Here is a 26,975-nt window from a genome sequence, read left to right as displayed (position 1 = left end):
TTGACAAATGCCTTTTTCCTTTTTTCCTCCCTCTCTTTATCTCCTCCCTCCCTCTTTCCTTCCCTCCTTTTCTTCTTTTCTTCCTTTTCCTTGAACATTTTGAATGACTAATTAATGGAAGTAGAGCACAGTAAAGGGCAGGTAGTGTGAAGAATAAATGACTATGTTAATGTTGTCTAGAGACAGAACAAGGTGGATTTTCCCCCAGGACAGATTATGGCCACAAACCCCATGAAAGTTTCTGTAGAGGAAAAAGAAAAATTCAGTATGTGGTTACTAAGGGCTGTAGCAAAAACCATGTTTTACATCCTATCCAAAGATAATTGCCAAATTTTATGATTCCTACAGCAAGTCCTAGATAAGAGTTAAACTAAAACTAGCTTAGACCAAGACATCTTGTGCCTGTCAGATTTACTGATTTACTAACTGCTTATAATTCATTAGTTTACTATGCTATTTGCATATTTATAAATGTTATCCTTCCTTCCATAATGATTCATGTCCAAAAACAGAAGAAAGAATGGAAAATATCAAAAGAGAAAAATATTTCAGTGTCATCTATGAAGTGGGGATACAATACAAAGATATATGAGCCTTCCAACGATTAGTGTCAGTCAATGCATTACTTAAAGAAAAGGATATGATCATCTCACCTCTGGGATTATATAAATGCCTTTATATGGTGGGGTTGGGCTTGATCATCTCTCTAAGATCTTGTCTAGGCAGGGGCATTTAAAAAAAAAACTTGAAAAGATGACTTCTCTCTCCCCAAGCCAGTAACATCTATTTTAAAAGCTGTTCTCATTTAGAAATTGCCTTTCATTACAAGTTTGTTATGTTCTGTATCGTATTAAGGGTTGTTTTGGGACTTAAGGGAAAAAATTGCTTAACTAAGCAGTTCTGGCTACTAGATTCTGTAGGACAGAAACCATTTTCCAAACAACAGTCATGTGTCAAAACAATAGGAGCCGTTTTAGGGAGCTAAGTCTGGATTCAGTGGTATGCAGATGTAGTCACACTTGCAATCAACATCAATGCAAGATAAAAAAAAATGCTTATTACCATGAAATTTTACTTTTACTTGAGCTGAAAGCAAAAGACAGGAAATGATGCCAACATATTAAATCAAAACAAAGCAACTATAAAAACAAAAACAAAATCCAAAGCACCTTAGATGTCCAAATAGGGGAAAATTTGGACAAAGCCCTTTGAGAATGAGTAACACGTGAAATGAGATAAGTGAATTATTTATTTCTAAAGTATTATAGGGTCACCTTATCTCTTACTTTTTGCTATATGTATCTGTAAGATTGAATTATAAACTTTTTAGTCTTAATGCATATTAGTTGAAACACTTGATTCATTACCCAGGGTTCAAGGTTGAGGAGGAAAAATGAAGACTGTGAGATGAGTAAGAATAAGTGTCAGGAACACACAATTTTAGTATATGAAAAATATGGCTGCATAAAACTGGTGAAACATATTACATAAAGGAATTCCTTCAATAACAATTCCCTAGCCTTCACAAGTATTGCCAGAATGTTTATTATTAGATAGAAAGGCTGAAAGGAGGGAAGGGAATCTTACTATACTGAAAATGTTAGAGGTCAGTGCTAGTTAGTAATCAGAAATGACAAGCACTTAGCTTTCAAATTAAATATGTCTAGCATAAAAGAGGGTTTGATGAGGGTTAGTTACATCATTTCTGAGCTCATCTTGGTGATAAAAAGAGATAATCTATGTAAAATACTTTGTAAATCTTAAAGTGTTGTATAAATGCTAGTTATTATTAAAAAGAGATACCTTTCTAATAAGGTCTTTTAAAATTTAACTGAGGAAAAAACCCTTGTAAAAATTACTCAGAAGTACTCTCTGGCTCCCCAAAAAAATCACTCCATGCAGTAAACATATCTGGATTTCAGCATGACTTTTCAACTTAGGATCACCACACACACACACACACACACACACACACACACACACACACACACACAGATGACCATAGCAAGATTTAGCAAGCATTAGCACAAGTACTATCTATTTTGTCATTCATATACCATATTTGAAGTATACATCATAATTACATTTTTAAACATTCTCCTAACACACAGGAAGTCTTGTCATTGGTACTTGCTCAGACAAGAGAGTCCATCACTTTATACTCTTCCACATTTCACTTACTCTGAACCCCCATGTCTTCCATTAATGAACATAATTGACAACTTTATTCTAATCTCACAATGGGGAAAAGGCTAAGAATAAAAATTATTTACTTGTTAGGAGTCTGTGAGAAAGTTTTATTTGAAAATTTTAAATGAAATAACAAATGAACATTGCCCAGTATCACTTCTATCTACTGAACTTTTAAAACTAACACACACACACACACACACACACACACACACACACACACACACATACATTAATCAAAACAACAGCAGGAGTATAACACAACTTACCTCAAGAGGACAATTGGCACCTAATTTTTCAAATCTCAAGGTCCTAATCATGGCCTAAAATCATAACACATTAGTCCTTCAATCCATGTAGATTTTTTTTTCCATGTTTGCAACCTTTACCTGCCTAATCTCAAAACTCATCTTCATTTAAGGTATGGTAACTGCCTTTATGACACCACATTATCTAATTTATCCATTTTAATTATTTAGCACTGATACCTATTTGCCTGACCATGCACTAGCCAACTGTTCCCCAATAACCTGGTCTTCACTCTAATGACCTATGTCAGCCCCTAGGTGTAGTTTCATCCAGAGTCTTAAATCTTGACTGTCTTCATGGCCTAAAGTAAGGTCTACACCCTCACGTAGGCATTTCCAAACCCATTCTGGTCATGTCACTGCATTCATCCAATCCTGAAAATATAGCCAATCCAACCACCATCTAGTGTAACAAAACATCTATTAATCAATACTATTTCGGTTTTCAACAAGTACCAGATTCACCATCTCACATCTCTCCAACTTGTCTAAAACAATATGAAAAGAGCCCCTGTCAATTGCTTTGCTGGAACCCAGATATACTCTACCTATAACATTCAATCAAGCTACCAAACTAGCACCTTAAAAGAAAAGATGGAAATGAAGTTAGTGTTATAATGTTGATGATTCCTGAACCTATGTGAGCCACCTAGTGATAGTTTTAAATATTGTCCAGTTTAACCTTTTCAGAGCAGAGAAAGGAGAAAGAATATAATATTAGCTACAAAGAGGTCAGAATAAAGCCTGTACATTCTAAAAATTAGAGAAAATCCTTTTTGAAAATTTTTTTTTGGTAAAATTCAGAAACTACCATCACTCCTGTCAAAAAGTTATCAAAACTAAGACTGGTCAACTAATGATTTGTATAAACATTTTAAGATCTTTTAGAGTCTAATAGAAGTGAAGGAATATGACTAACCATTTCTGATTAAAGACCAGTACACATTATATCCAACACATCCAATTGCTAGATGATCTAATAAAGACTATAACTTATTTATTCCAACCTTGACCTTCAATAATTTTATCAGGCTTGGAGGAATATTCCTGTCACCCTGTTATACTTGGACTGTTCACTATCAACCACTTTATTTGGTAGTTCACTTAAAATTTGTCCAGACTTCAAAAATAGAAACAAGGTCTCTTACTATTCCTCATGGACTTATTGAAGCGCAATATGATAAGCATTTATAAAGAATCTACCATATGCAGAAAATTGTATTAGGTACTGGGGGAGAAACACAATGACTCTAAAAAATCCCAAGGTATAGCATTTTCATATAATTTTCCCTCTTACTCTGTATGAAAGATATTTAACCCCCTAACCTGAAAGAAAATAATTGAAACCTAAATAGAAACATCACTATTTAATTTAACTGCAAATTACCTTTGTCTTTCTCTAAACCCCACAAAGCTCCAATTAGAAAATCTTTTCCATCTAAGTTTGGTAGGAATAATCTTACCAAGGAAGAAAGTTTATATCTAGATTCCAAATAACTTTACTAATGATTATTATGGAATGCTGTGGAATTCCACATTCTTTACTTGGTATCAGCAGGAATCTCAAAGATTAATAAATATTTCAAGGATGGTAGAAGATAAGGAAAGAGACAGACAATTCCTCTTCCTTCATCTTTGTGCATAATTCTCTGTCCCATTCTTACCTTATTATTTGCTGCCATTGATATTTATTATCACATCAGCACAGGGGTCAGTCAATATAAGAATATCAATCAAGGTCTGGAATTTTAAATAAGGCAAAAACAAACAGGTTGTTCTGTATGCCAGATTGACTTTTCCTCTATTGAAATGTATTTTAGTTATGTTGAAAGTTTTCTCTAGCTCCCTTTCCTCCACACTCATGAGAAGCAAAGGAAGGTGAATAGTTCTGTTAATTAGAGGAAATCATGATGTCTGGTTTGTGATCCTTTTGCAAACAAATGAGACATCCCTGTAAAGAGACGCCAATTTGCTAATTGAAGTGGACAACCAATTTGCCTGAAATAACTAGATGTATGATAGGAACCAGAGTGGGGAAGTCACTGTTAGACAATTACCAAGGAGAAAGAATGGCAGGGGAAAAAATAGGAGGAAGGGGAGAGATTTCTTATTCTTGCTCTATCTTTTCCTTTTAAGGAAGTGAACATTTTTGTCTAACTTTTGGGGAAGTTGGCTGCAGAATGACAATCACATGAAAGGGATTTCAAGTCAAGGAATATTGTGCTTATTTCTGAATATATGCACTATGCAGCTGAATGCTCGTGCTGACAATGTTTTATTGATGGTTCAGTGAGAAATCTCAGGTTGAAAAAATAAAATAAATTTTTATTTTGAACATAAAATACATCTCTCAACTAAACAGACAGGAATGAATTTTAAGGAAATCAGAGCCACTTTCATTTTCGTAACTCTTTATATTATGCTATAACAATTTTTTACTGACAACATAGTCTCTAGAATTTTCTCATTATGAACTGAAGTTAGAATTATAAACGCCTGGATTAAAATATCACATCTAACACATACAGCTGACTATGGTCAAGTAACTTACTTTGTCTGAATCTCAATTACTTTATCTGCAAAATGGGGATAACATTTTTGGTACTTTGCTGACAGGATTTTAGTTAAACAGAACTGAGATAATGTTTGTAAAGCATTCTACCAACTTTTCAGTACTATGCAAAATTTGTTATGATAATTCCAACTAGCCTTTCATTGACCTAAAAAGGGTAATAATTCTTCTATTAATCCACAAAGAACACAGACCAATACTTGGATTAAAAAAAAAAAGACAAAAAACAACAACAACAACAAAAAACAACAAGTTGGTCTTTCCCAGGAACCAGCAGGTTAACAACAATCAGCATACTATTGGCAAAATGATGTGTGGTTGAAGATAGGATATATGTAGAAAAAAATATGAGTGCAGAAGTAGATTTACCTAAGGCTAACTGAGAGGTAGCCAGTGGGGTAGTAGATAAAGTTGTCCCAGTCATCAGGAACACCTAGTTTCAAGTTCTGCTTCAGACACTTAGTGACTCTATGATCTTGGACAGGTCATATAAACTCTCAGGGCCCCAGGTAATTCTCTCTATGACCATAACTTGCAGAACAGGTGTAGCTCTGCAGTGGTAAAGGGAGTTTCCTCACTGGGAGTTCCCTATGCCAATAAAATCAAATATCAGGTTAAAATAAAACTAATAAATACAAAATTTAATCTGTCTTCAAAATTCCTCCAAAAAATAAAGCAATGTCAAAATTAGCAGTTTAGTAAGTACACATTACATGGCAGTAAGTGAACCAGAAGCTGAGAATATGAAAGAATACATTCCTTGACCTCAAGGAGCTCAGAATCTAGTTGGAAGCACAAAATAAGAATGCAAATGTTATAATATATTAGAACAGATAAATGCTTAGGAAATTTTCAAAAAATGCAAACATATAAGTGTGATATTAGAAGAGACATGGAGAACACTTTGAGTTTAGGAAAGACTTCATGGAAGAAGCATTATTTGAGTTGGGTCTTAGAGAAAAAGAAGGATTTTAAAATTAGAATTAATGAATGAAAAATAATTTATTAAATGCTTCCTCTGTGCCAAGCATTGCACTAAGGTTGGGGATCAAAATGAAACACAACAAAAGCAAAGGCATTCCCTGCCTTCAAGTTTACCTCTTAATATGGGACAAACTCACAATGGCAAGTGGTGACTAGGGATGGGGACTTTAGTTCAGAAAATTAGAGAGTTGGGGAATAGGTCCACAGCAGAGTACATTTATATGCCCCATTCTGGAACAGTGGAAGAATTGATTTTATCATGAGAGGAAAAGTTACTCATGTGGTGGCAAGGTAGTTGGCAAGGCAATATAGGTGCCAGCCAGGGAGGAGAGGGCAGAATGAAGAATGGTAGTTATGACTGTCCTAAAATAGCGATCTGAGAAAGAAAGCTACCAGTTAAATCTCCCAAATGGATGAGATCACAAATCCACTTAAGTTTCTGAGTGACAGTAGGTCCACAATGAAGTAATTGTATTAGTGTCAGTTACATGGTCTGACCACATATGAAATATGATTTTCATTTCAGAGCACTACATTTTAGAAAGGAGACTGGCAAGCTGGAGAATGTTGAGTGAATATAGTGACCATATTGGAGAGAGGACTGAAGATTCTGCCATGTAAGAAATGCCTGAATCAAATATGAATGTTTAGCACAGAGAGAATATTTCAGTTTTGGAGAGACAAGCTTAAAAACCATCATCAACTATTGGAAGGACTGTCATGTGGACATTCTTGAAGAGGAATGAGACTTATTCTCCTTGTTTTCCTGGTGGCAGAAGCAAGAGCAGTGGGTAGAAGCTGCAAAGAGGCAGAGTTAGGTTTAGCAATGAAAGAGAACATTTATCCAAAAATGGGACAGGCCACACTGGGTAAGTTCCCTCTCACTAGAGCACTTTAATCAAAGGCTTTCTGTCCTCCATTTGGTTATGTTATAAAAGGGAACATTCTTAAGGTAGGGGTTGAACTATTTTTTGTGGATCCTATCAACTCTGAGAGTCTGTGATTACACTGGACTTGACTTTTTTAAAGGTTCTTTCCAACTTCAAGTTCTAAACATTTCCCAAATAAATCAGGTGCTTTAGGATAAAATGGTTACTGTACATGAATGAATTAAGAGGTCTGAAACAAAAAAAGTGCCAAGGTTAAGGAATAGCTGAGATGAAGTTTAGTCCTCCTTAGACAAAAGAAATTATACAAAACTACCTATCCAAGGAAAGACTGATTTGCATAAGGGCATTCACAGTATAATTTTCTAATTCTGGAAAAATAATAAAAATCTTTGAATAGATTTAATAAAGTTCCTTTCACAAGGATCTTAACTTGCTATATATGCCTTTTTGTTTAAAAGGTTACTACAAATGCAAGATTTCATTATGATTTGTTAAAGTATGAAATATAATCATGCTATAAACATGACCAAAAAGAACAAAAAGTAACACAGAAAGAAGTTTATGTAGTGAATGAAGGAAGCAGAAACAGAACAACATACACACTGACTACAATGATATAAAAATAGAGCAGCAAGTTTTGGTAATTAAGCAAAAAGTGACCAAAGGGTGGACAGGGCAAATGAGATATTATATGATGATTTTAGTAAAGTTGCTCTATAAGCAAATCACATACATGCTATATATATTTCCTATTAGCAAACTAGTTTAGACCTTCACTTTTGATTTAAGATTTTATTCCTTATTTTGTTTAATTGCTCTGTTCAGATTTTTATTAAAGTAATAATGAAAATAAAATTTAAAGAAAGTAAAGGCATGGCTAAAGAAAGGTGTGAAGTCCTGTGAAGACAAACAATTCACAGAAAGTTAAGAAATAAAACATAGCAAGTCAAAAATTTTCTGATTTAGTTCAAAGTTCTATTGTTTGGTCCACATTAAGTTCTATAATAACTAAGTGAAGAGTTTTACTTTACTTAGTTTTGGCCTTTTGGCCTAAGACAATATTAAAGCAGGCTGACATTTGGGCTGTAAATTCTGCAGCTGTGTAATCACTGAGGGCTAAGAGACCTAACTATACTTGGTTCAGCTCTTAAATTCCTTTTGAGACGAAGACAATGCAACTTATAATTAGCAAACTACCATAAGCCTTAGTGTATGACACATGAATAGAATGATTCCTTCTTTTCCTTCCCTGAGTAGAGATATAAAAATAGAACAGGAAACGAAATCAGTGTATTTGCCCTTCTCCTCAAGTTACCACAATAGGGTTGTGAAGGGAACAAGAGAATGAACTTTGAATTTGGTAAAAAGCATCTTACTGTATAAAATTCAATTCAGTTTCGTATACTCATTACATTGTCACGCTTGTTGATTTCAATTAGTTAATACAAACAAAACAAAAGGGCATAGGGAAAAGGTGTGCATTACAATAAATTATTTTGATTCTTCTCCATGCACACTTTATGAATGATCTAGTCCATCAATAAGATTTGGAACAATTTGATAGAGGAATTGCAATTCCATACACCTAAGGTTTTCATTGATTCTGGCATTTTTCTATTAGCTACTTAAATGAAAATGAGTAATAAATAATATTGAAAAAAACAAACTATATCATGATTCTTTTCTACACTAAGTCAACACAATCTGTGTCCTTCCTAAAGTATTTTCAGTTGAAGATGAAAAGGAAACTTCATTATTTGATTTACTCAAGTCATGACAACTTTTATTAAGGGCTTACTCATAGTAGTATAGAATTTCAGTATTTCAAGAGACCTTGAAGATCATCCAGTACAACCCTTTCAATACACCATAAATTTAAAATATTAGAAACTAAGCAAAAGACAGTAACAGTCTTCTCTAATCTCATTTGTTACTCTTATTTGACTTTCTTTGTTCAATGGTTTCCTTATGTACCCAATGTATTAGTGCTCCTAAGAACTGAAGTTGTTTGGAAAAAGAGTAGACTATGATTTTTTTTTACTTGGTTTAAATTAATTTCTTCCTACAGATAAGGAGTTGCTTACTTCTCCACTACTCTATTCTATAATACTATGCAAAATTCAAGTAATTTCTTGCTGAGTAAGGTCCAAATTCGTGAAACTTCTTCTACACAATTTAAATACAACTTCTCCAATTTTATCTTTTATCATTCCCCTACATATAGGTTGGTTTACTTCCTCCCCTGACTAGCACCAGTAATATGCTGTTCACAATCTTGCCTCTGCACATTTGCTCACATCATCGCCTTTCCCTGAAATTCACAATCCAATTTTCTTATTCATTCTTCAAAATCTTACTCAAGTTCAACCTCTTCCAGCCTACTCCAGGTTATTCCCAACATTCAATATTAATAAAAATAATAGTTCAAATTTATATGGCATTTCTATCCACATGTACCTTGAGGTGGATGGTACAAGTACTCCCTGATTTACAGTTTCTGATGTTGAACCATTTTACAGTGTCAAGGCTTTTCATGCCAAAACCTTTCTTTTCTGGATCTTCTATTGCTCTGACTATAGCACTTGAGGGAGTTAATTACCATGCTGCATCTCCACAAGGGTCGCTTTCCTAGATGATGTCTGAGGTCACCGGTCTTGAAACAGTGCTGTACCCAGGGCTCCTGGATTCAATGTCTCCAAGGTTCTTGGGTTCTAGATTGTCACTGTTAGGGCCTGAGGGGAAATAGTGGTCAAGGTGGTTGTGATGGTTTCATCTACGTGACACATGCTACCTCCCTGGATCTCCCTCAGGCTACTTTGCTGCATTAGCCATCCTGGCTTGCCTGCCCTGTATGTGGAAGCTGGTCAGCAGTTGATGAGTAAGACTGACCCTTTCTTCACAAGATACGCAGGCTGGGCTAGAAGCAGGATTAGCGTTTTGTGGGGTGGTACCACAACCATCTAAACACCATGCTAATGGAATATCTACTCTTCCTTGGTTTCCTCAGGCTGTTTCTGTTAGACATTAACCCTTCTTATCCCACAGAAAACAACCTGTGATAATATATGAGGCAGGATTCAAATGCAATTCTTCTCAATCCTGTCTAATAGGCTTTTCTCTTCAGGCAGCAGTCTAATTGAGGACGTAATTATTAGAAATTATTTCCAACTCTAAATGGTTGTCAATATATTAATGGGGTTTATTTTATATACATTTATTCAAAGTCAATTTTATTGAACAACATGTTGCAGAAAAAAATCAATATCCTCCTTTCATTAAAAGCCATTTGGTTATCCAATGTGAATAGCAAACACTGAGCTTCACTCCTCGGTCGTAATTAATGGTCTTTCTTTGTACCCCTCTGAGATCCTAGTTTTGTCATGAATCAAACTGAAGATTATGCTGGAAGATGAAGCCTTCCTTTATTCACCCCAGTTGGTAACTACCTTTTACTGTAGGCTTTGCACAGTTGCCTTTCAACATTCTGATGCACCTGCCATGTCTATCAGTCAACAAGAATTTACTAAGTGCTTTACTATTTGCCATGCACTGTGTTAAACCCTGGGGATGCAAAGAAATGTGAAAACATGATCTCTTCCCTCAGGGATCTCACATTCTTATTGGAAAGGCAGCATTCCAGAAAAATATACATATAAGGTACACACAGTATAAATGGAAGGTTATGTTAAGGAGAAGGTAGTAGCAGTTTTAGGGGTAGGGTATGGAGTGGAGGAGAAAAGGACTCCTGAAAAAGGTGGGATTCCAACTGAGTCTTGAAGGTAGTAAGGAGGCAGAGGTGACAGGGAAAAATGTTTCAGGTGCTGTGGACAACAACTGGAGTGAAAGGATGGAGGAGTCAAGAATGGTAGGGAGTGAAGAGGATGATGACAATGCCCTCAACAATATCAGGGGCTGTTTGGAAAAGAGGAGGATCTGAGGCTAAAGATAATTAGTTTTGTTTAGGATATACTGAGTTTGAAAAGCCTATGGGATGTTTACTTCCATATATTCAAAAGGCAGTTGGTGATACAAAATTATTTCTCAAGAAAAAGCTGAGAATTAGATATCTAGATCTGAAAATTACCTAAATAATGATAACTGAACCCATGAGAAGCGATCACCTAATGATAGAGTACAAAGTCACCCAGGATAAAATCTTGGTGAGAGCTCACTGTTAGGAGGAGTGAACTGGGGGAAGATCTAGAAAAAGAGACTGAAGAGAGGTCAGAGAAGTAGGAAGAGAAACAGGAAAGAGAACGGTGTTACAAAAACCTAAAGATGAAAGAATATTCAGGTTTAGCACAGTGACTGGCACATAGTAAGCATTTAATAAATATTTGTTGCCTTGAGTTGAGAAAAGGTTGATTGATAGTCTTGGGTCAGGAAAGATGAAGATTGAAAAAAGGATATTAGATTTGGCAATTAAGAGATTGTTGATGTCTTTGGAAAGAGTGGTTTCAATTAAATGATGAAGCCAGATTGCAGAGGGCTTAGAACTGAGTGAGAAGGAAGGAAGAGAAATCAATGAGTATAGACCTTTCTTTGGTAACTTTGAGAAATTTATTTACCAGATCAATAAAAACATTTCTCTGCATTCAGAAGACTGTGTTGGGCAACTGGTAATGAAATGTGGTTTGTGCTGGAGATGGTAGATTCTGTGGGATAGAGAATTTGATTACAAAGTCATGGAACCACTTGACTTCAATTCAGCAGCACTCACTGATCGCAATTTCTTTCACTTTCATGATCTGGAGGGAATAGGTCCAGGAACTGTGAAAGACACTGAAATGCAGCAACATTGAATTAGAGTGCCAACAAAGGTTTTTCTTTCTCTGTATATGTTTTGGGTCCCACTGCTTGACAAGGCATGTGATTTTGCATTTTATAGTTATCTGGGCTTATTGTCTCACAAGGCTGTATGCTCAATGAAGACAAAGCTTAGGTATTATCTAAGCTCTGAATCCTGTCCAGTGCTCTGTACTCATTAGAATTTAAATTATCTGTTCAATTTGTTCCATGAAAACTGTACCACATCTACAAATAGGCATGCAGACAATCCCATATTTTACTTCCACCAACTTTAAAATCTCTAATGTTGCACAAGTACAAAATTCAAAGTACCATGTATAATTATTATTATATATTGGGTTTTTGTCTAGACTGTGAATGCATTACTGTATTCATTTGCATTTGTTCTGCAACTTATTGTCATAGTTATCTGGGGTATAATAATAAAAGACTTTTCTTAAGAAAGACAGTATATGTTAGAGACTGGGCTTGAATTATAGTTATCTGGATTCTAAGGTGGTTGCTCTATCCATTACTAGAGTATGTTACTTATTATTTGTTGTTTCAATCATTATTATGATCATTTAGTGAAACTATACATGATTCAAAGCAATCTAGAATCCCGGGCTTTATTAATATGATATAGCCTATTTAATACATTGTGTATAATAACAAAGCATCAATTTACCACAAATCCATATGGAATTGCTCTAACCATTCCTACCTTGTTAGTAGTAAGTCATAGACTTAAAGATCACAAACTGAAATGTTCAGTGCCAGACAGAGATAAAAAATTTTTGTGAATGCTAGAATACTAACGTTCTATTTTAGAAACCATGGATGTATTCAGGTCTTACCTTTATGAATGTGTTTATGTCTCTGTCTGTGTATCTATATATGTATGTACATGTATACGCACACATATACATATATATCTGTGTCTCTGTCTTTCTCTGCCCCTGTCTCTTACTCTTCGTCTCTATCTCTTCTCCTACCTAACTGTTACGCTGTTACACTCTAACCTCTTAATTCCTGAACTAATAATACTCTTTACCCAGTGGGCCCATTCCAATTACAACTAACATATGATTCTGCCCCTTTCATCAATTCTCTGCTTCTTTCATCTCTGTTATTCACATTTATACCTTCCATTAAAAAAAAAAAAACTAAAACAAAAACAAAAAACTAAAAAAAATGGTGGAGGGTAGCAAGTGGGAGTATGTGACATGGGCTAATCAGGATCGCAATTAAGCCTAGGGAAACTTTAAGCTTCTAGAAATTTTGGATGTCAAAAATATTCCCTGGACACGAGACTCTCTACTCTATGGTTCAGCATGATCTGTTGTATTTTTTTTAGACATATTATTTTATTAATTACTAATTGGGAGATATTGTGATTTTGGAGAAGGAGGAATGTAGATGTAGATATGTAGATGTAATTCATTGTAGATCTGATCATGTCAAGCCAATAATCCAGCAAATAACTATTCAAGAAGAAATTTTTAAAAATTTCATTTTGTTCAAAAGCACCCACCTTAAAAGAAAATCCACTGACACCAAAAATACCAATTTATAACACAAACTAGAATCCAAAAAGAAGCAAAGCTTATGAACTCCTTGAAACTATAGACTCTGAGCCAAGTTGATCAATTATAGAAATATGTAATAAAAAGATTATGAAAAGTAGAAGTTATTTTATGTTAGAAAATATGTGTATCTATAATATCTGTAGTGCTTTTAAAAAAGTGATATTCTTTATTGAAAATATTCTAACATTCCAAACATGGAACATAATCTTGAAATTAGATATTATTATAGTAAAATAAATTATAAAATTAGTGCCTGGAATATTGAAAGTAAGCAAAACAAAAATTTCCCCTCACTTCGATAAAAACTCATAATGACTCCCATATCTTAGACAAACTGTTCTATGACATTGATATAGTCAAAATTATGGTGAATCCAAATGGAAGAGCATTTTTATATAATGATTTTTTAAATAAGAGAAATGTGATAAAAGCTAAAAAAAAGTTTAAATGAAATTGAAAACACTGGCAAAATAATGCAAACTTTTAAGTCCAGCATCAAGATTCTGTCCTGGCCCCTCTTCTTTTTCTCTCTCAATTATCACTTATTGTTGTTCAGTTATTCAATTGTGTCCAATTCTTTGTGATTCCATGAACCAGAACATGCCAATGATGTCCGTGGGGTTTTCTTGGCAAAGATAGTGAAGTGATTTGCCATTTCCTTCCCCAGTGGATTAAGGCAAACAGAAGTTAAGTAACTTGCCCAGGGTCACACAGCTAGTAAGTGTTTGAGGCTGGATTTGAACTCAGGTCTTCCTTACTCCAAGCTCAGAGCTCTATTCACTAAGCCATCTATCTGTCCCACAGAATATATGATCACTTAGTGACCTCTTTTAGAGCCCTTGCTAGTAGAGCTGGGATTGAATCTGAGTCTTATAACAAAATGAATTAATTTAAGATCTTTTGAAAATGCTTAATGCAATATAAATGTTAGTGGTAGTAGGAGCTGTAGTAGTAGTTATTGATGTTTTCATTATTATTATTATGTATTTTATATTATGTATGTATTATGTGTTATAAATTCTAATCCAGTGTTATTTCTACTACATCATGCCTCACCAGAACTGCTTCAGTTTTGGGCTCTTTTTTGTTTGTTTATTTGTTTTACAGTTTCCTAACACATAATTATCATTCTGAAGACACACAAATGCTTACTATATGACTGAAATCAAGAAGCAAATATTGTACAAACAGCTGTCAAATCTCAATTGATAGAAAACAAAAAGCTCCCTAACTACTATAATCTCACTATGACACTACATTTATTTAATTGACAGATAAGACATATTTCCTAGTTTCAATTTTCTTGTCAGCATTTTTCAGCACAAATACATGGTATTTGTTTGGGTTACTTGATATTAACAATTCCAGTTTATATGAAGATTAAATAAGTTCTAATGTGTAATGAAGCTACAGAATTTGATTTCTGGGAGGACTTCTGGAGCCAAGATGGTGGAGTAAGCAGGAAATTACTGTAGCTCTCCTATAGGCACCATCAAACAACCATTAAAATAATACCCCAAAACAAATCCTGGAACAGTGGAGCCAGCAGAAAGGTGGGGTGGAGCAGTCTTTTAGCCTGGAAAAATTGGAGGATTGGCAAGAAAGGTCCATCTCACTTGGGTAAAAGAGGAGAACATTCCAGGACAGGAATCATCCCAGCAAGCTAGCAGCAAACCCCACCTCAGCAAATCAGTGGGAGATCCTGAGCCCTAATATGGTGAAGCAGGCAAAGGTCAATGCTAGGATCTCCACGTGCCTTAGTATAGCTCAGGGGATAATCAAGCACCAGCTCCTAGAATCACCACATACTTTAGTGTAGCTCCAGGCAAATATGCATCTTACACCTGCCAGACCTCTATGTACTTCAGTTGAGCCCAGAGCAAATAGGTACCCTCCAGTGCCCAGACCTCCATATGTTTCAGTGAAGCTCCCAGAAAATGCAGAAACACCCCACCAGGGCTGAGTCCATGCCAGACACCACCACTAGGACTGCAACTAAACACCATGTAAGTTGCCAGACCCCTACAGCCTCCAGCATCACTAGCCACTCCCACCCCAACCCCTCAACATGGCACCAGACACAAGGATCCCCATGGGCCTCAGTACCACATCAGCACAGCACCAGGTAAACAGCCAGAGCCTGCAGCCACTGGCACAAAAAGCTTGAGACAGAGCCCTTTCCACTCTAGGAGAAGAGATCAAATCTAAAAGAAAGGAAAAGGCCAAAAAAAGATGAGCAAAAAACAACAGAAAATAACCTGACCATAGAAAGTTGTTATGGTGAAAAGGAAGACCAAGACACAAACTCAGGAGAGAAAAACAATGTCAAAACACCTATGGGCAAAATCCCAAAGAAAAATGGGAAGTCATCTGAAGCTCAGAAAGAACACATGGAAGAGTTCAAAAAGGACCTTAAAATCATATAAGAGAGGTAGAAGAAAATTTTGGAAAAAAAATGAGAGCGATACAAGAGATTTATGAAAAAAAGAGTCAACAGCTTGCAAAACTGCTTAAAAAGTGGAATTGGCCAAATGGAAAAAGAGATATAACAATCCTCTGAAGAAAATAACTCCTTGAAGAGTACGACTGGCCACATGGAAAAGAAAGTACAAAAATAACAAACACCTTAAGCTAATGCCTCTATGATATATCAAGAATCAATCAAAATCAAAAGAACAAAAAAAATGGAAGAAAATGTAAAATACCTTATGGGAAAAACAACTGATCCGGAAAATAGATATTCCAGAAGGTGAAGGAGCTAGGACTACAAACAAGAATCATTTACCTGGAAAGGTTAGACATAATATATCAAGGAAAAATGGTCATTCAATGAAATAAAAGAATTTCAAACTTTCATAGGAAGACCAGAACTAAACCAAAAATTTGACCTTCAATATCAAGACCCAGGAAAAGCCTAAAAAGGAAAAAAGAAAACATAAGGGTTTTAATAGAGCTAAACTACTTACATCCCTACACAGGAAGATAAAGAGGCAGGAAAGACCTATTACAGTAGTGGCAAAGATGGGTGGGTGGGCAATGAACATTACTTGAACCTTACTCTCATCAGTATTGGCTCAAACAGGAATAACATACACAATCAGTTGAATATAGAAATCTGTGTTGCCTGACAGGGAAGTAGAAGGGAAGGATATCAAGTGAAAGAGTGGGTTGGAACTGACAGAAGGGAGGGCAAATCAGGGCAGGTGGTAGACAGAAGCAAAATACTGGTGGGGAGGGAAAAGGGGGAAAGTAGAGAGGACAAACAGGAGGAAGAATAGAATGGAGGAAAATACATAGTTAGTAATAATAACTGTGAATGGGATGAACTCTTCCATAAAATAAAAGTGGATAGAGTGGATAGCAGAGTGAATCAAAAAACAGAATCCTACAATGTGTTATTTACAAGAAACACACTTGAAGCAGAGACACACACAGAGTAAAGGTGAAGGGCTAAAGTAGAATCTATTATGCTTCAGCTGAAGTAAAAAACAAAACAAAACAAAACAAAAAAACAGGGGTAGCAATCCTGATATCAAACAAAGTAAAAGCAAAAATAGACCTAATTAAAAGAGATAAGGAAGGAAACTACAACTTGCTAAAAGTTACCATAGACAATGAAGCAATAACACTAAACATATATGCACCAAGTGGTATAGCACCCAAATTCTTAAAAGAGAAGTTAAGTGAATTATAGAAAGAAATAGACAGCAAAATTATATTAGTCCCCTCTCAGAGTTTGGTTAATCCAACCAAAAAAATAAACAAGAAAGAAACTAAGGAGGTAAATAGAATATCAGAAAAGTTAGATATGACAGACCTTTAGAGAAAACTGGGAACAAAAAAGAGTATATCATTTTTTTTTCAGCAGCACATGGTACCTACTCAAAAACTGACCAGGTAATAGGGCATAAAAGACCCAATATCACATGTAAAAATGCAGAAATATTAAATTTATTCTTTTTGGATCATAATGCAATAAAAATTAGATTCAACAAAGGGTAGTGGAAAGATAGATTAAGAATTAATTGAAAACTCAATAATCTAATCTTAAAGAATAAATGGATCCAAGAACAAAATGATCAGTAATTTCATTAAAGAGAATGACAGCAATGAGACAACATACCAAAATTTATGGGATGCAGCCAAAGCAGTATTTGGAGGAAAATTTATTTCTCTAAATCCTTACATCAACAAAATGGAAAAAAGAACAGATCAATGAATTGGGCTTGCAACTAAAAAAAAAAACTAGAAAAAGAACAAACTAAAAATTCCCAGTTGAGCAGCAAATTGGAAATCTTAAAAACCAAAGTTCAGATTAATAAGATTGAAAATAAAAATAAAACAAAACAAAACAACAACTATCGAGCTAATAAATAAATCTAAGAGATGGTTTTATAAAAAAAAACAATAAGAGAGATGAGCCATTGGGTAATTTGATTTTTAAAAAAAGAAGAAAATAAAATATCCAGTATCAAAAACAAAAAGAGTGAGATCACCACCAACGAAGAAGAAATTAAAGCAATCACTATGAAATATTTTGCCCAATTATATGCTAATAAATCTGATAACCTGAGTGAAATTGATGAATAGTTATAAAAAATTAATTTCCTAGATTAGCAGATCAGGAAATAGAATGCCTAAATAACTCCATCTTAGAAAAAAGAAATCAAACAAGGTCATTAATGATCTCCCTAGGAAAAAAATCCATAGGGCTAGATGGGTTCATGAATGAATTCTACCAAACTCTTAAAGAACTATTAATTCCAATATTATATAAACTATTTGGAAAAATAGGGGAAGAAGTAGTCCTACCAAACTTCTTTAGTGACACAAATATAGTGCTAATACCTAAACCAGTAAGAGCTAAAACAGAGAAAGAAAATTACAGATCAATTTCCCTAATGAATATTGATGCAGAAAAATTTGAAAAAAATACTAGTGAGGCAATTACAGCAATATATTCCAAGGATTATAGGTTTTTAGCAGCTCAGTTTCCAAGTAAAGGTGTAATTAATGATTAAACTATTTTGTAAATAAACCATATTAAAAAGGGAAATTTCAATTGATATCAATTAAGTATACTTAATAAATACTAAATAATTACTATTTAATGAAATGGATTGGCCACTCAAAGTAATTAGTTAATGAGAAAATATTGCAGTTTATTCATGAAAAATAAATGATCATAGCATACACTTAGATTATGACAGAACTCTGGAAGACAAATTTGAATATATAACAATGATTGAAATGATGGGCTAAGGTGTGAGATCAACAAGTGAGTGAGGTCAGACCTTAGATTCAATAAAATGTAAGAAGTCATAGCATTTTAGAACTCTTTCTCCCTCTTTGTCTCCTCCTCTCTCCCACTTCCACATTATTTTTAAAGTGTGGATGTTGAGATCAATTTGTTTTATATCACTTTATATTTTACTTAATAGGCTTTTGGTATGACCCAGTTCAATGCAATTAATGCAGTGTCATCTAAATGGGAATATTTAGGGACTTTCCCTCAATTGGGAATAATAATAATAATAATAATAATTTTTAAAAAACAGAATAAAAAAGCAAAAAAACCCTCTGCACAGCATGTTTTTCATGACATTGCTGAACCCTGGATCAACATATTTTAGAGCATATTAATGGTTTAATTAATACGAAGAACTCATGATGAAGAAATTTCTTGTATTACAAGTGTTCTAAAACTTACCACTTAGTTGCATGGGGGTACCTAGGAATAAGTGGCATCTATCAGGTCGCATGACCAACATGTACCAGAGACAAAACTTGAAATTCTGTTTTCAAGATTGTCACCCTATCCAAAATAACATGTGGCTTGTGTTACACATATATGTGTGCGTCTATATAAATATATATATATATATATATACACATATATATATATAGTTTCAACATTTCTCAAAAGACTTGCATATTTTTATTGTATGCTTGTTTAAGAGGAAACTTCAGATCTATACCATGTTCCAAAGAGTAAAATAATTATTTAAAAATCTAAATAAGTAACATAAAGATGTTTATATTCAGACAACTAGTGGTAAGATAGGTGACAATGATTTGCTGTCTGCCACAGGAAAACGATTTATAAAAGCTACCCTATTTCATTCTCCTCATCCTTTATTTTCATCTGTGATGGAATTCATGCATTTCCGAATCACACTCAAAGGATTTTATAATGGTGAAAAAGCAATCATTTGAATGTATAGTTTCTAATATTTTCTCATTCTTCTTTCTTATAGAAGCAATTACCTTCATTAGCTTTTTCATTGTCTTCAAATGATTGTGATATCTTCAAAATTAGTACCTGAGTGCCTTTAAATTTATATTACTTCCATCTGGATCTCTTTAACACATATTTTGTCTGGCTCAGACATTTTTATGGCTTATTATTTTAATTGTCATTAATATGTTGTCAATGAATTCATTATACGCTAAACAAAGGGAGCAGAGTCCAAATGTGGTGGTTGTGATATTGTTGCTAATTAAAGACAATCACTACAAAACTAACAACTTCTTCCATTTTGTATCAGGTTATTCCTCTTTTGGTTTTACATGCAAATACTCTCAGGCTGACCTCAATTAGTTACATCTTATAACAATCTCTCTTGAGGCTTCTTTTCTTTCCTTTGGTTATTGTATTCTTCCTACTCTTTGATTTTACTTATTTGTAATATTTTACAAAAAAAGAGGGCAGAGCCAGCTAGAAAAAAGGTGAATAAAGGAGTAGTGGAAAAACTGAAGGTAAAAGAAAAAGATATGGAAGTGATAACACAAAGAAAGCCATTAACTGCAAAACTTTACTTATTTAGATGAAAGTACTTATTATGAATACAACAACTTTGTTCTGATGAATATCTATACCACTTATGAAAGGATGAGCCAGAAAGCCCAGACTCTTAAAAGACCTAAGTCTCAAGGTTCTATAAGATGATTGATAAATTTTAAAAACAAAAAATCAAAGCAGCCTTACAAAAGCTATTTTTTTAAATCAACTTTTTAAAATTCTGAAACAGGTAAACCATAAAAAGAGCATCAATAATCCATAAACTGTATTTTAGCCAATAACATCAACACCTTTCCCCATTTATCCTTTTACTGGAAGTAAATGGGGCAAAAATCATTGGAATTGTTTGTCTCCTTCCTCTTGACCACTCAGTTTTCTAGAGGAGATGCTGTTGAGGACTTAAAAGTCCCAAAGGAGATTTGGGTGAAGTAGATAACAATGAACATACAAATTGGATAATCAGCCTTCAGAGGTGACCAAAATGATATCTGCAAATCAATCTGTTAAAAAATTATTTTCTAAACATCAAAATGCAGGCTTAGAATATTCATTAACAACCCAAACAAACAAACCAAAAGACGAGAAGAGAAGCTCCATCCATCAAATTGAATACTTTACCTAAAATGCTAGAAGGCTACATAGAATTGCACAACTTTCCGTCTCTGTAAGAATAAAGTGAGTACAAAGGGCTGATGCACCTATCATCTCAGTAGCAGCTCCTACAGGGAATACCCAGCTGGTACTCCCTCTTACTCTATTCTTCTTTTCTACTTCAACATAACTAGTATCCTCATCAGGATCTGTGCCAGGAGAAGGAGGCTCCACTCCAATATTTAATTAAAGACTTGGCTAGAGTCATACACTTTGGCCACAATGTTTTCTTACATATTTTGCCAAGGCAAATAATGTAGATTTATGTAGATAATTAAGTTCCATCTAATTAATTAATTACTCCATTAATTAATTATTTCTCTATTTCTGAGGGAGTACAGGAGGTAATCAGGCGAGAGGTACTCTGAGAATTCGTGCAGTAAACATAGGTGCAGCTGGTCAGGTTATTGCTGCTATTGTGTTCAAGGTGACTCTCCAGTTTGATCCTGCTAACTAGAAACAGGAGACACCCTGAGTCTAAGCTTTGTGAACAGCCTGTTTAGTCTTTGAAGGCTTCATTTCTTATTTAGATTGCACCCTTTGGGGAAATTCTACACACTATTTGCAGGCACAAACACCCCAGTGTGACTGTAGACTGGAGGAATGTGTATACCTGGGATATAAGGTTGTAGAAAGCTTTGGACAAGATGAGATCAGTGTTGCTGTTCATTCTTCATTTTTTTTTTTTGGCTTGGCAATGGGGTTAAGTGACTTGCCCAGGGTCACACAACTAGTAAGTGTTATGTGTCTGAGGCTGGATTTGAACTCAGGTCCTCTTGAGTCCAGGGCCAGTGCTCTATCTACTGGTCCACCTAACTGTCCATCGTTCTTCATTTTTGAAGAGGACTAATGACATCACAGAATGATGTCTTGACTTGCATGGGAATTGGAGTTGCACAGTCATCAGTTTCACTCTCTCTCCTAGAGTCATCAAATTACAGTGGCAAGACAAAAGTGAAGATGATTGGCAATGGCTTGGTAGACAGTGAATGACCTTGGTGTCTTAGATGTCTGGTAAAGCTACAAGAGCCCCATAGTGCTTGCTTAAGCTGCCTTCATGACCCTTGGAACAAACTGTTCTCATCCACCCATTCAACAAGAGAAAGTCTTCACATGGTTGGCGTAGACATCCTCCTAATTCAATGACAGGTGTGAGGCCTGTCAGTTACCCACAACCTGGTGTGGCCTGTCTGCTAAGACAGTTTTACCAGGATTTGGCTGCTGTGCATGCTACAACTTCTTGGAACCAGAGGTGAGAGTTCAGTGACAGGTGGACACCCAAGGTGAATGAGCAGCTCTGAAAAGGGCTCTAGTTAAGCCCTCACACCAGAGATACTAGTCCTCCATGAACCTTCAATATGCCCTGGGGAATCAGCGTATTGATGTGACAAAGGCCATTGTCAGTTGAAGCAAACTGTCAGTTTTTGGTTCTACATCTTTAAAAAGAAGAACAGTGGCTCTCATATGAAGATCTAGGAGGGCAAATTGATTTCATCTCATTGGTGGGCCTAAGTAGGTCCTACCACATGGTCACTACTCTGAACATGAACTGATGTCTATGAGCATACTTGTACCAGTCATAGAATGTCCTTACGTTAATGATGATACTTAATAGTTTTGGCCCTATTTCTTCTAAAACTTTTAGAAGTCATTTAATTCTGTGATTCTAAGTAGCAGAAACTAGAAGTACATAGGAAAAGATACTTAAACTTTTACAAAGCTGTACTCATGTCATTGTTCCACAAAAGCTAATACTCTGGTCGGAGTTCTAAATTAATCATATGCCATTTTTGTAAATCTCTAGAATGATCAGTGAGTTAAAGACCAAAGAATGAATTTTCAAGTCCCAGGAAGCAAAGGGCACGTTTACTTTGTTCACAAAGCAGTATTAGGGCAATTCACATTGAGAAATAGAATCAGAAGACACTTCCTACCTATACTTAAGACCTTTATAATCAAACCAAGGGAAAACACACACAAGCACACATGTATGTGTGTATTTATATATACATATGTATTTATATATACATATATGCATATTATACATATAATATGCATATATGTATACGTACGTATGTGTGTGTATATAAACAAAAACTGAAAGAACAAAAACACAAAATTATTCATTGTATATGGTGCTTAAATACTTAAACAGTATGTTTTTCCATATGCTAGATCTGGATTTTGGTTAAGCTCACCACGACATGCTTTTCTTAATCAGAGCTCAGTTCTCTTGGAAAGAAATGTTTTACAAAAACTTCCCATTTGACTTCCTATAGTTCACCATTCTGTCTCAAGAAGAGCTCCCAGCAGCACAAGTTTTAAATCAGGGAAATGTGAATCATCAGTTTTCTATTCCAAATGCCTTTAAAAATGAAATGACTCAGAGTTAAGGTCCAATTGGAAACTAAAGGGACACACGCTTATTGCAAAGCCCATAAAGTTGGCATTTTGTTTTACTGGTAATAACAAATGTCTAGTATCTGCCTGAGAGTTTTGATCCTTCAAGAAATTTTGTTTTAGTGAGAGCACTTGTTCAGAGGAAAAGCATGCAACAGAAGCGTTTTCTTTTATTTATAACAATACCCTCATCAAAATTAAGTAAACACTATTAATTAACAACCTCTAGGTCATTGTTGGCACAAGAAAATTGTAGACTAGCAGGTACTGGACTAAGCAACCAACAGTTTGCCACTTCCCTTCTTCCCTTCCCCCAGTCCCATGTTGCTGTTCTGAGATTAGGCTCAGTAGTGAAACATTCATTTTGGAAACAAGAACTGGCCTTTTTCCTAGTACCAGCTTAGTTCTATTATAAATTATTTGTGTGTGACATTCATTAGGAGTGAGAATTTAAACCATGGAGCATAGATGACAGGCTTCTTCAAGAGCACATGGTTTAAATGGATGACACTTATGCTATTGCCATTATTATAAAGTTAGGCCAAATGAAAAGGAAGAGACAGTACAAGAACTTAGATCATTTGAAAAGGCAACATGTCATTTGAAAGGACTCAAGAGAGGAATGAACATGGAATAAGAGAACTTGGACTAGAACACTTACTGGTTGTGCAACCATGTACAGATCACGAGTTTTCTGGGCATTGATTTATTCTTTTATGAAATGGTAGTAACAATGTTTCCACAAATTTCCCCACATGCTGAAATAGAAAATATTTCAGAAACCATGAAATGCTATATAAATGAGTTTATTCTTATTATTAGAAAGCAAATGAAAGACTCAATTTATTTGGCCCAATAAATAAATATTCCTGCATCTGAATTTTTCTTTATCAGGCAAACTTATCCTAACCATTTCCTCTGAAATAGAATTTTCCAAGCTGCACTTTAGGGTTCACATTTATTTTAATTCACTAAAAAGATTGATGTTATTTTTCAATTTATTTTTCAGATGGCAACAAGCTACTGCCTCAAGGAATATGACATACTTAGACTCTAGAACTCAGATCTAGAAATGGAAGGCCCTTGATAGGCACCATGTAGTCCTCTTTCCTCATTTTACAGATGAAGAAATTGAGTCCTATGGAAATAAAGTGAATTGTGCAATATCATATATTTCAGAGCAAGGGCTCTTTCACAGTAGCATGTTATCTCCTTTTTCTACCCCTCAGATTTTGAGTTCTCTCTCTCTCTCATCTCTCTCCCCTCCCTGCCTATATACATACATACACACATAAAATTTCAACATTGGAAATAGGCAACAAATTGAGTTCTAAATTTGGTGGAAGTATATAATATATATAGAGAGATTGTCTTTGGGAAATTGCAAAGCTTCTTTAATCACCCCTAATTATCAATACAAATCAGTTCAATTAAAAAAAATATAATAAAGGCCTTACTATGAATCAAGCACCATGCCACTTACTGAGCAATGGGAACAGAAAAACTAAAAAAAAAATAGGCTCAGATTCTTTAAGAGTCTGGCCAATGCTAAGATTCCTTAAGATCTTGCCCACCTCTATTGGTGTTCTAATAAACTTTGTCTTTCTTCTTCTTCTTCTTTTCTTTTTTTGGGGGGTGAGGCAATTGGGGTTAAGTGACTTGCCCAGAATCACACAGCTAGTGAGTGTTTTGTGTCTGAGGCCAGATTTAAACTCAGGTCGTCCTGACTCCATGGCCAATGCTCTATCCACTGGACCACCTAGCTGCCCCCTAAACTTTTTCTTTGGCTGAAAACAAAACAAAACAACATTTCCTATCCTACCCTAAAAGAGCTTCCATTTTTTTGTAGGAAAACATCATGTTTATCTAGATAACATAGGTAAACAACAAAGATAAATAAATACATTGCTTATTCTAAATAAAAACAGGTTGAAGGTAAAGCTAAAAAAGAAGGTAAGGGGTGAACATCAGGCAAGATGCAATTGAGCCAAGCTTTGAAAGGAAGTAGAGATAACAAGAAATGGAGGTAAGAAGGAAGAGAATTTCCGGCATCGAAAACAACCTATGCAAAAATGTATGATAGAATGTCAGACATAGAGAAGAGCAAGCAAGGGAGTATAGCTGCTGGTTGGAGGCAAATGGTGAAGAATTTTACAGAAATATGAGAGAGAGAGAGAGAGAGAGAGAGAGAGAGAGAGAGAGAGAGAGAGAGAGAGAGAGAGAGAGAGAACTGTGTCTTTAACCTAGGAACAAGATGGGGGCCCTGAAATTTCTTTATCAGGAAAGTTATACAGCCAGATCTGTCCTTTAGTAACATCAATTTGGCAGCTGCATAGAGGATAAATAGGAGAGAGGCAACACTGGAGGCAAGGAGCCTATTTAGATTGTTGCAAAATTCCAGGAGATACCACCACGAGATCTGTTTTCCAAAGAGATCCAAGAAAAAGGAAAAGGATCTGTACATGGTTGCACAACCAGTAAGTGTTCTAGTCCAAGTTCTCTTATTCCATGTTCATTCCTCTCTTGAGTCCTTTCAAATGACATGTTGCCTTTTCAAATGATCTAAGTTCTTGTACTGTCTCTTCCTTTTCATTTGGCCTAACACAAAAAAATATTTATAGCAGCTCTTTGTATGGTGGCAGACAACTGGAATTTGAGGGGATGCCCATCAATTGGGCAATGGCTGAACAAGTTCTGGTATATTATTTTAATGGAATACTATGGTGCTATAAGAAATGGAATTACAAGAAATGAAGAGCAGAATGATTTCTTTATTTTTCCTTTTTTTTTTGGTCTTTGTTTTCTTTTGCTACGTGGCCTATAAAAATATGTTTTGCATGGCGTTACATGTGCAATCTATATTAAATTGAGCACCTTCTCAAGGAGAGGAGAAGAGAGGGAGTGACAGAGAATTTGGAACTCAAAATTTAAAAAAATGTTAAAAAAATTACACGTAATTGAGAAATATTTAATTAAATAAATAAAATATATTGAGAAATTATAGTGTAGGAGAACAGGGATGAGCATCTTAAATAGGGTATGAATGTTGAGAAGGGCACAGATAGGAGAGATGCTGTAGAGGTAGAGTAATAAACAAGATTTTGCAAGTAACTGGCTATGAAGACAGAGAGTGAATTAGAGTAAAAAGTTCAGGTGGATTCTGGAAGAATTCTAGTCATACAACATAAATTGGGAAGTTAAGAGGAAGAAAGATTTTGAGGGGAAGATAATGGGTTCTACTCTGGATATACTAAGTTTAAGATGATTATGCGGCATGCGTGCATTACCTAGTCAAATGCTTTCTTGACCTGGGACCTAACTTGCTTGATTGGTGAAAGGACTTCACAGACCATTAATTTAAGAAAAGCTTCAGTTATGGTTTGCCATTTGCTCCTTGCCTATCACCTTGCCCTGAGTACCCTTTCCCACTTTATATTTCATTTCTGGCACAGCCCCCACTACTGTGCTTCACTTCACTCTCTCCTCTCCTACCACCACCTATACAGTCTCCCACTTTTCCATCCACAACAGAAACTACATTATAGGAACTTCATTCTTACTGCTCTACTCCACTGATGGGTATCTGTCTTTTGCCAGCCTTTATTTTAAGACAGTTCCATTCTTTACTTCGCTCTCTCCTTTCCATCTACCACCTACATAGTCTGCCTTACCTCTAAATATGGACCCTTTCCTCTCATGATTATATAAACTCTGCTATCATTCCTGGATGTGGTATGTAAACCTATTTTTCTATGGCCCACTCAACATCCTTCTAACTGTTCTTGACCAAAGAGGCCCTCC

General features: G+C 35.2%; 1 protein-coding gene across 2 annotated transcripts in view; it reads right to left on the bottom strand.

Annotated features, from left to right (window-relative positions):
• Positions 1–26,975, bottom strand: part of LOC114049960 (muscarinic acetylcholine receptor M3) — a 607,675-nt gene that overhangs the window by 285,153 nt on the left and 295,547 nt on the right. The gene's annotated exons all lie outside the window — the stretch shown is intronic.

Source organism: Vombatus ursinus, unplaced genomic scaffold (assembly GCF_900497805.2).
Source record: "Vombatus ursinus unplaced genomic scaffold, bare-nosed wombat genome assembly UNPS02014798.1, whole genome shotgun sequence".
Taxonomy (NCBI): domain Eukaryota; kingdom Metazoa; phylum Chordata; class Mammalia; order Diprotodontia; family Vombatidae; genus Vombatus; species Vombatus ursinus.
This window is presented reverse-complemented; position numbering and strand designations above follow the sequence as displayed.